The sequence below is a fragment of the Ammospiza caudacuta genome, chromosome 1 (genome assembly GCF_027887145.1).
Source record: "Ammospiza caudacuta isolate bAmmCau1 chromosome 1, bAmmCau1.pri, whole genome shotgun sequence".
In the NCBI taxonomy this organism is placed as follows: Eukaryota; Metazoa; Chordata; class Aves; order Passeriformes; family Passerellidae; genus Ammospiza; species Ammospiza caudacuta.
In genome coordinates, this window is record NC_080593.1 from 138,371,044 (window position 1) to 138,380,902 (window position 9,859).

Genomic DNA, 9,859 nt, shown 5'->3' on the forward strand with positions numbered 1-9,859 from the left:
AACAAAAATACAATCTTATTTTGTATAAAATGTACATTTTTGAGAAAAATTTTCTAATGCATTACCAATGTTTTCATAGTGCTGCCACATTTTTTTAAAGTGTTTCTCCCTCTTTGTTTGACTATTGACAACATGGTGCAATTAAACCTAAAGCAAATGTGTGAATGAGAGAAAAAGAGAGAATGAGAAATTTAAAAGCCATATAATTTGGTTTACTTCATTAACCTGTATACCATCATAGGTTTACCATCTAAGATAGGTTGGTTTTATAGATAGTGTCACCAAAGACTTTTTTTCTTCAGATTTATTTTGAAAAGTTGTTAATAAAGGACGTACATTTCTGTTGCAGTGTGTTCTTATTTTCAAGGTAGAATAACAAATCTTTGGTTTGGTTCTTGAGAATGCAGATTTGGAAGCACAGTTGCCACATATGTCAATCTGGGGCAGTTAAATGAAAGGCTCTTTATCTGCTCTCTCCTCAGCCTGAACTGAGCGTTGGCTCTGTGCATATCCTGTGTCTCTTGTGCACTGACAAACGTGTGGTGTAGCATGTGGACACAGTGTCCTAATCCAGCAGCACTGACAGGCGTTTGCAGCCCTACCTGAGGGCAGAGCTTTGGTCTGTGTCACTTGTGTAAAGCAGGACAGTGTCCCTGCATTGTGACACAGTCATTGTTAGGAACAGTGACTTTTAGAAGGAGTCACTGTAATGTGTACGTGCAAAAACAATCGCTCCAACAGCTCGGAGGCCTTTGAAGACTGATGCCTGCAGGCTGAGGATATATTGATTTATGACCCATATTTATTGTTGGGGGATATCAGAATCCTGTCACAGTCACAGGGGTTTGCATTCAGCCCACCTGACTCTATATGTGCACAAAGCATCCCCTCTCTCTCTGTCAGAGCTTGGCCTTGCTGTCTCCCTTCACAGCTGATGAACAGAACAAAGAACTGCTGGGGATGTCTCTCCTCACCTGTTTCAGACATGGGCTTTAGCATGAGATGAGTTGTGCCTCACTGTGCTGGTTTCTCTCTGCTGATGGTGCAAGCACCCTGATTGCAGGATCTGCAGCACAGATGCCAACATCTGGTCAGATGAATCCCACCCTGGGAAAGCTCCTGATAACACCAGTGGGCCCAGGATCATGGCTTGTACGTTTGAGGGCTCAGTCGCTGGTTTGTTCCCATCAGAGATGTTCAGGCTGGCCTCATCCCTTCTGGGGGTCAGACTGCCAGGGCATGCACAGGTCCTTATACTGTCAGCCCATCTGAGCTGCCAGTCATGGAAGACTGATGTATCTTCGGAAGAGGTTGAAAGATGTGAGTTTGCTCTTCTGGTTTTCAGTGCCACTACAGATTCCTTCAAAACTGTGTCCCAGCAGTCAGTGGTGTTTGACACTGGTTATGGGCTTCTCCCTGCCAGAAAGTGAACACAAAATGTTTCCCTGAAAATGATCTCATAACACTCCTTCAGCACTTGAATTTTGTGGTTTTGCTATGTTATTTATACAAAACAGCTTGTGGTGGGATTAATTTGACTAAATGCAAATACATCTGTAGATGCCACCAGAAGGCTGGTGTCTCCATTGGCATTTAGCATGGACTGACTGGTGAAGAGCTGTAGTCTGAAACCTGACTTTCATGCTATATTTACCTTGGAGGTGGGGATTTAAATGTGGGGCGGAGTGTGTCAGGTTCGCATCTGCCCCCTCCAGCTTTATTTCATCAGAAAAGGGTCCAGTCTGTGTGCTCCATTGTGGCCCTGATGCCTTGTAAAGGCTGACCTAGAACAGAGACTGAGCTAAAGAAAAAAATAGGGATTTATTAAAAGGCCTCAATGGATATACCTTGGGCAGCACAAGATCCCAGCCAGGGCTACAGCCAAGATGAACCCAAAATGGTCACAAAATGAACAACTGGTCACGGGGTCTCTCACTTTTATAAGTTCTGGTCCATTAGAATCTGGGAGTTAATTGTCCAGTTACAGCTTTAGCCCATGAAGTCCCATCCTTCTTGTTTTTCTCTCTTCAGTCCACATTGTTTATGCTCTTGGCCTCTCAGGATCCAAATCCTGAAATTTGGATCATTTGTCCTTGGGTCCCCAGCTAGAGAAGGAATTGTTTTGTCTACCTACTCTGTGAAGAAATCTTATTATCCCCTAATATGAAGCTCAGAAGTACACACTAAAGCAATACAGAATCTGAAAAATACAAAAGCTGAAACCTGAGGCATCAGCCCTGTGATGTGAACCAAAATGAGGCAAAGGAGAAAACTGGGATTGTCCCCTCAGAAGTGCCATGTTGGCCTCAGTGCGGCCCTCAGTAGCCTGCAGAGGAAGGGGAGATCAAATCCAAAACAAATCAGGTGAGGAGGATCCCTGGGGACCTGTGCCCACTTCACCTCTGCTCTAGAGAAAAGTGGTCCATAAAGGAAGAAAAGCCTGCCCTGGAGATCTCTGTGTTGATGTGTTGAGTGAGGGAATCCCACGCTGGTGTCAGTTTTGTCTGCTAGCCTGCCACACTGGGAATGAAAACTGTTCTTAGCTGGAACACACCAAAGCCAGGTCTGTGCAGTCCCTGGGACCTTGCTTCCTTTCATGAAGTGAGGATCTGCCCCACAATATTTAGCACATAATCAGTTCAACTTTGAATGCACTCTTGAGAGCTTTTTTGAACAGCCTCACTGAAGCCTGTTGTGCTGTCACTTGAATGGAGGTAGATAAGAGAGTTGGCACTAACCAAAGCCTCATTTTATTTTTGTTTTCAAATGATTAGCAGAGAGAAAAGAAACAAGTGTCTGCTTTCCCTTTCTAAAGCTGTTAGCTAATCGTATCCACAATGTTATCGGAGAGAAACAGATTTTACTCAAGATTTTGAGCTGTGTGAGGTGACATTGAAGTCACTGCATAATATGGTTTATTCCACACTTCATTTCCCTGCATGACTTCAGGGCTGTGTGCAGGTTTTAGGAGCTGCCAGCTCCAGGTACTGCCAGTCCTGGGAAGCTGAATTTGCACATCCCCTGCATTTCTATTGCGCATTAAGGCTGGATGGGTTCTCCATGCTGCAGTGGCTGCTCTGTGCAGCTTGAGCTCTTACCTCTCTCCTTTCTGTAATTAACTATTGTCTTGCTGGTGGTGGGGAGGAAAATTATGGAACAGCTATATTTCTTTGGAGAAAATGTAAGTTAAAGCCATTTCTGAGATTCCAGAAGAAGAATGTAGTGTTATCACAAACTGCTGAGGTAATGGCTGCAAAAGATACAACACTTTCTCCAAGTTTTGGCAGAAATGAGAATTTTAAGTGTGTAAAATATTTTCCCTCAAGTTCATCCCTTCCCCTCTACAGAGACTTTGCTCCCATTCACAATCACAAAACAAGCACAAATCAGTTGCTGGCAATTGAGAGATACATTGAGTTTTCTTTGTTTCTAAAAAAGGATCCACAGTCAGTTCCTCCTTGTATTAAGCACCCCGAGGTCTGTGGCACTCCCAGGGAGGATTTGATTTGGTAGCCATGAAGATGACAGAAATTCTTCCTACATTTTTAGGAATAATTTGGGATCTGTTAGGACATCTTCATGGAATCATAGAATGGTTTGGTTTGGAAGAGACATCATTAAAGATCATCTAGTTCAATTAGACCATCTTGACTTGGAGAGATACCTGCAGTAACTCTGGTCTGATGTTTCAAAATGTTCAGCTTTTAGTTCCACCATGGTCTGCTCTGTGGATACTAGGCTGGGTCTTTTTTCTGAAAATCTGCTCCATTTTACAGTCTCATCACTTAAACTTCTGTGAATCTGTACAATGCAGTAGATAAGGTGTACGGGACTCATATCCACACTATTGCTACCTCTGATGGAGCATCAGGGAGCTGGGAAGAGAGAATGAAAATGGACAAGTTAAGAGTACCTGAAACTGTATTCAAAAATCAAGAATTTAAAACAGAGTAATGGAGGTCAATATATCAGGAAAAAAGATGGATTTTCCTCTTGCTTTGATTGGTGTAAATCCCTCTTGGTGGTGGTGAAGACAATGGATTGTTTTCAGCCCAAGAAAGGACAGAATTAGACTTTCAAAGCATGATGTTAAAATACCTTTTTATCCAGTGATGTCTTGGTACTTCTAGATAACAAAGCACATTTACAACAGCCCCTTGTGAAAGACTGCTGGGAAAATAGAGTCTTCTGCTTTCCCTGAAACAGGCAGTTAAAGTGCTATGTTAATGCCAGCCAGTGACTACATTAAGATTATTTTTAATATCCAGGAAATCCTCAAGAGAAGCTAAAATAAAACATTTGTCACATTATAACTTTTAAAGAAAATGTATACCGGTTCATTGCAATACCATTTCCCTCAGAACCTTAATAGAATTGTTGCTACTAGGGCTAAAACTGAGTCTAGCCCAGGAAGATCTAAAAATTGGGAATTGTTTATGATACCAAGCAATAATGTTGTTCTCAAAATCCATGGATGATTTAAATGCAATCCCTTTAAGTGTTGAAATCTGTCTAGATTGCTCCAAAGGCAAATAAGTCAAATGTAATTTTTTGTCTCCCTCTCTTAGAGCAGGGCCAAATTCTGCTTTCAGCAGAAAAACACTGGAGTGAATCCAAAATTATTGTGCTCCTCATGCCTTCCCTGAGCCCCAGGCTGGGGTCCCACAGGAGATTTGTGCCCTTCCTTGGCTGTGAGGCCTTGGGGAGAGCGTGGCTTGGCCTGACACGTCCCCTCACAGGGCCTTTGCTGGGCTCACTGTGCTTCTGGGCAGTGCAAGTCCAAAAGTGGGACATGATCCCAGATGGGGATGGGGCTTTGCCTCCCTGAATTCCATTCTACGGCCCTGGTAACAGAATTCAAGTCTGATACATTTAGAGGGGTAACGTCAGTAGTAACTGAGGTCTTGAGGAAGATGTTTTTCATGAAACGAGATCAAGGACTGATTGATGTGATTTTTGGTCTGTCTTTGGGTAGGACTCTTGCTCCACTTCCCAACTCTTCTAATTATTTAGTCTGAGGTAAAAAACCATTTAACCTCTCTGCACCTCACTGTTCCTAAACAGCAAGTAGATATTCATAAATACCCTCCTTTGCCATGAGAAATGTGAACTGCAGGGGTTCATAGCTGGTGCTTTCTGGTCCTCAGGTGAAATATTCAGTCTAAGAGTAAATTTTTATTACATGGTGCAGAAGCCCTGGAACTGGTATGGAGAATAGGGGAGAATAGGGGAGAGCACTGGGTGTGGCTGCTTCTGACCCCTTTTGCTACAAGTGTGGTTGTGGTTTCCACTCATTTGTTCTATTTAACCTCTAACTGAAGAGAAGGTTTGGAAAAATGCAATGATTTATGGTGACACGCAGCAATAACAATATCACAGTCACAGCCACTCACAAAAATGGTTGGAAGTCATTAATCCTGTATAAGAAAGGGGCAGACTTTTGAGGCCCAGTCTTGTAAGGCATGGCTAGCCCAGCCTGTTGAGCCCCAGCTCATTACAGTTATGGATACAGCCTGTCTGCAGGTCCAGCTGTTCTGGAGGTTATCCATGCCCTCGTGTTACACACGTCCATGTGCTAGCAGGGGAAAAAGGCAAATCAGTGCCAGGACCAGAAGAAGAGCCCAGCTTTGCCAGCAACTATCATCTTTCTAGAACTGTGTTGTCTTTTTTTATATCTCCACAGCTCTGACATTGTATATTCCCCAGGTGTCAGGTAAATGAAGAAATCTGAACCTTCACACAGCCTTTGGATTTGAGCTTTCTGAGGACAGCCTGCCTAGTCTGTGTGTTTGGACTGATGCCATGTGAATGACTGAAGTCCTGCTGTATTATGCAGCTGGCACATGTCATCACTTATTTAATTTTCCAAGATTGCATGCACCAATCTAAGTTTTCTTGGATTAAAAAAAAAAAAAAAAAAAAAAAAAAAAAAGACAAAAAACAAATTAAAAAAAACAGCTGTGCTGTTTAAACTAAGGAAATTATCAGAATTTATTTATGACCCCTGACTGCTCATCCTGACAGAGCAAACTCAGTGGGAATGTGGAGTCAGTGCCAAGCTGACCTCTGGAAGGTGCTGTGGAATCCTGTGCTGGCAGGAAAGGGTGTGTGTGTGCGTGCAGCAATGATGGAAAAAATACAGAGGTGCCCAGACAATTTGTTTTGCATCCTGAGATTTTTCCAGCAATGGCCTCTAGTGCTTTTCATGTTATGCATCAAATGTGATCAGCCACATGGCACAGTCTGGTGAAGTAAATGCATTGGGTCACTAAAGTGCATTAAGTGCCATTTACTGCATCGATTTAATTCTGTCCCTGCTCAAACTTATAATAACTGTCTCTCTCCCTTACTGCTGCTTTCCCTTTTCCCTTTACTGCTGAGCAGGCAATAGCATCTCTTTTCTTGCCCAGCAGAGTCACTCAGCCTAGCTGATAGCCTGAGCCTGCTGCCTTCATCCTGCCCTGAGCAATGCAGGGGATCAGAGCCTGTAGATCCAGGCTGGCAACCTGCATGGGCTCAGCGTGGCTTTGGGGAGCCTGGAAAGCCTTTGGCTTTTTTTACTCTCAGTGCCAGGGCATGGCAGCTCTGCTACTAGAGAAATTCAAACCTGCCCACAATGATTTTTTTCTCTTGTAAGCTATGCTTTTCCTGTGGAAGATTTCCCTTAGCAGAGCAGGAGTTGTGCAGGATGAAAGATGCAAGTGTGTTAGCATGGTTGGGATTGAGTCTGGAGAATGGATGTCCCTACCAGAAGAGTTTCTTCTGCAGGAATTTGTTTATGTCTCTCCCTGTGTAAGTGCCAGAGCAGATTGGAGGTCAGCGCTCAGATTAATTCTCCATGTAGAAAAAAGCTTTCTCTTTCTTTCTTTTTTCCCCTCTCAAGTGCTTACACAACCTCTTTTTTTTCACTAAAGAGTGCTGACTCTTTGCTTTTCCACTTTAAATTTCCAAAACACTGGTTTAAGTGTGCTCCGTCTTGCACTCCTTTGCAATTATCCCTTTTAATCTGGTTACAAGGTTATGGTACTTCAAATTTAAATCACATCATATTAGGAGGTTTTGCAAACCTTGTGTGAACAATGAACTTTTCACATGTAACTCCAGAATCTCCTTGAATCTAAAAGAATTCCTTTGTGATAGAAAGTTAGTGAACAAATACTCAGAAGTAAGGCAGCACATTTCAACCCACAGCATAATTAATTTCAATGCTCCAGCATGGGTTGGGCAGTGAGGAAGGTGCTGCTGGATAAGATCTTTGCATCACTGCTGCTCCTGGAGCCTCAGTTCTCTCCTCTGTGCTCCAAAGCAGCCAACTTCAAAGGGATCCCCATAAAATATGCTATGGTGCAATTTTACACACAGAGTACATAATTGTTTTTAACTGATCTGATTGTATTTCTGTTCAGGATCCACAGCTCCTGTCTTTGCCATCTGAAGTGTCCTCCTGAAGTGAGGCTGATGTGGGCCCAGGAACACGGCCAGTTCCACTGGTGAGCTCCAGCTGCTGTGTGCCAATGCACTGACAAAGCAGCTGTGAAGCCAATTGTGCTGGGTTTATATTTCCTCTGCTGCATCAGAGTGGCTCTGGGCAGCTGGGGCACAGCAGAAAACAGGGACCTTGATCATGTTTAATATTTACTGTGTCCTCTATCAGGGTGTGGATCTTGCCTTGGCAAGGAGCTGTGTAGCACATCCCTCCTCTGTGGCTGTTGCACACTCAGGGAAGGCCTCTGCACAGGTGTCCCTCTGGGGCACCAGGGCACTGTCACTTTGCTATTGACAGCACTGCAGGCCTGAGATTTTCCTCACTAGGTGTCTAGTGTATTTAAAAATACTTAAGGGAAAGAAGGGGACAACCTAATGATGCTGAAGGTACCAATGAAAAGATAAAGCTGCCACTGGAGCAGCTGCAGAGAGAGCAGCCCCCAGGAGCTGGTGAGGCTTTGGCAAGCTGGGGCTGTGAGATGAGCCCGGCCTGGAGCTGGCCTTGGCACTGGGGCTGCCGGGGCAGTGGCATCTCCCAGGGCTGGTGTGGGCCTTGGGGAGCCACATCTGCTCCCCAGCTGCTTCAGAGGGGCTTTCTGTGCAGACAGAGGAGGAGGAAAGGGTAGGGACAAAGGCACCTCACCTTCCAGGGAAGCTGTGAGATGAGAGCCAAGGGAAAGGAAACTTTGAAGTTTTGCTTCCCATTATCACAGTCAATGCTCCATTGTAGAGCATATTTCTTTGTCTGCTTCTTCTTCTTTGCTCTTTTTTTTCCTTCTTTTTATTTATTTTTTTAAGAAATTCACATTTTGTGACCAATTAACAAATTATTTGCCTAGAGAGCAAGTGAACAGAAAGATGTGGTAGAACATATGGAGGAACACACTGTGCTTGGTCCCTGCAGATTTGAACTGAGAAGCAAGGTCCAGGAATAATAAGTTTATGAGCAGAATAGGCTGGAAATAGACTTTGGAAGAGGAAGAGAAGGTAAATGGGAACCAAGTTCCATGTCATTTCTCCCTGAAAATTGCAGACAAGGTGAAGAAAAGCCCTAAGGAATCATTAAAAAATATGAGAGCAATCAGGGAAAGTGGCAAAGGTTTCCAAACTGGAAAGGAAATACAAATTGGGACAGATTTTTTGTGAAGAGCAAAAGCATCAAAATTACAATTCAGAATGTACAGAATTACAGAATCAAGGAGGTTGGGAGTGACCTTTGAGATCATCAAGTCCACCCTATGACCAAGCGTGACCTTGTCAGCCAGACCGTGGGGCTAAGTGCCACATCTGTCTTTACTTAAACACCTCCAGTGACTCCACCACCTCCCTGGGAACCCATTCCAATGCCCAACCACCTTTTCTGTGGAGAAATTCTTCCTGATATCCAATCTAAACCTCCCCTGGCACAGCCTAAGACTCCATATAGCCATGAGAGAACAGTGGGTGTTCTGTCCTGGGGCATTTCAGGGACTAGAGGGAGACAAACCCCAACCTGCTGGTGGAGGTGGGAGGGGTGTGTGAAGGAAGTGAGCTGGAGCAGAAGGTCATTTGTATTTGTTTCGTTCTTTTGCAAGAAATCCCTGGACTAAAACGTTGTAGGGGACAAGCTGAGGATTTGAAGAGTGGGAGAAAAAAATCAGCCTGAGTCTGGGCTGGGCCATGTCAGAAACTGGTTGTTTAGCAAAGACAGCATGTAAGGGCTGTCTCTGAGGCATAGAAATTTGACTGGCTCATGTGATTTCCACTATTAATATTCTGTAACATGCTAATAAAGGCATCAAGTTCTGCTGCTGGACTAAGGCATGCTGGCCCCAGAGCCATGACTGCAGTGTTTGGAATGGAGGGTACAGAGGAGAGCAGGGAGGGCTTACATATACTCTGGACTGAAAATGGGGAAAGGCCAGGAAACGACTCCAGCTATGGAGCTGGAACAGCACAGGGTCTGTTCTCCAGGCCTGAGGTTGGATGTCACAGCTTCCACCCACCTCTACCTCTTCCCTTCCCTCTCTTTCCACCCTCAAACCCAACATGCATGTGGTCAGATGCTGGTAGGGACAATTCCCAGCCTGTGCCGTCCCTAAAATGGTGTGTGGGTGATGTCTGGGGCAGGGAGCTGGTACAGCCAGATCCACACCAGGCAGGAGCACAGGCAGCTGGGTGCTCTGACCCTGCAGAAACACTGCCAGGATGTTCATGGCTCAGACAGGGGAGCTAGAATACACAGCCAATGCTTGGTGATGCCTGGGGAGCTTGAACAGCCAGAAAAACCACCAGAGCAGAGAACATGTTGTACAGATGGCTTATTGCAGTTCTTTGATTTGGTAGATCCTGATTTTGCTTTTAATGTGTGTTGGTGGCATTGGCCGAGGTCAGG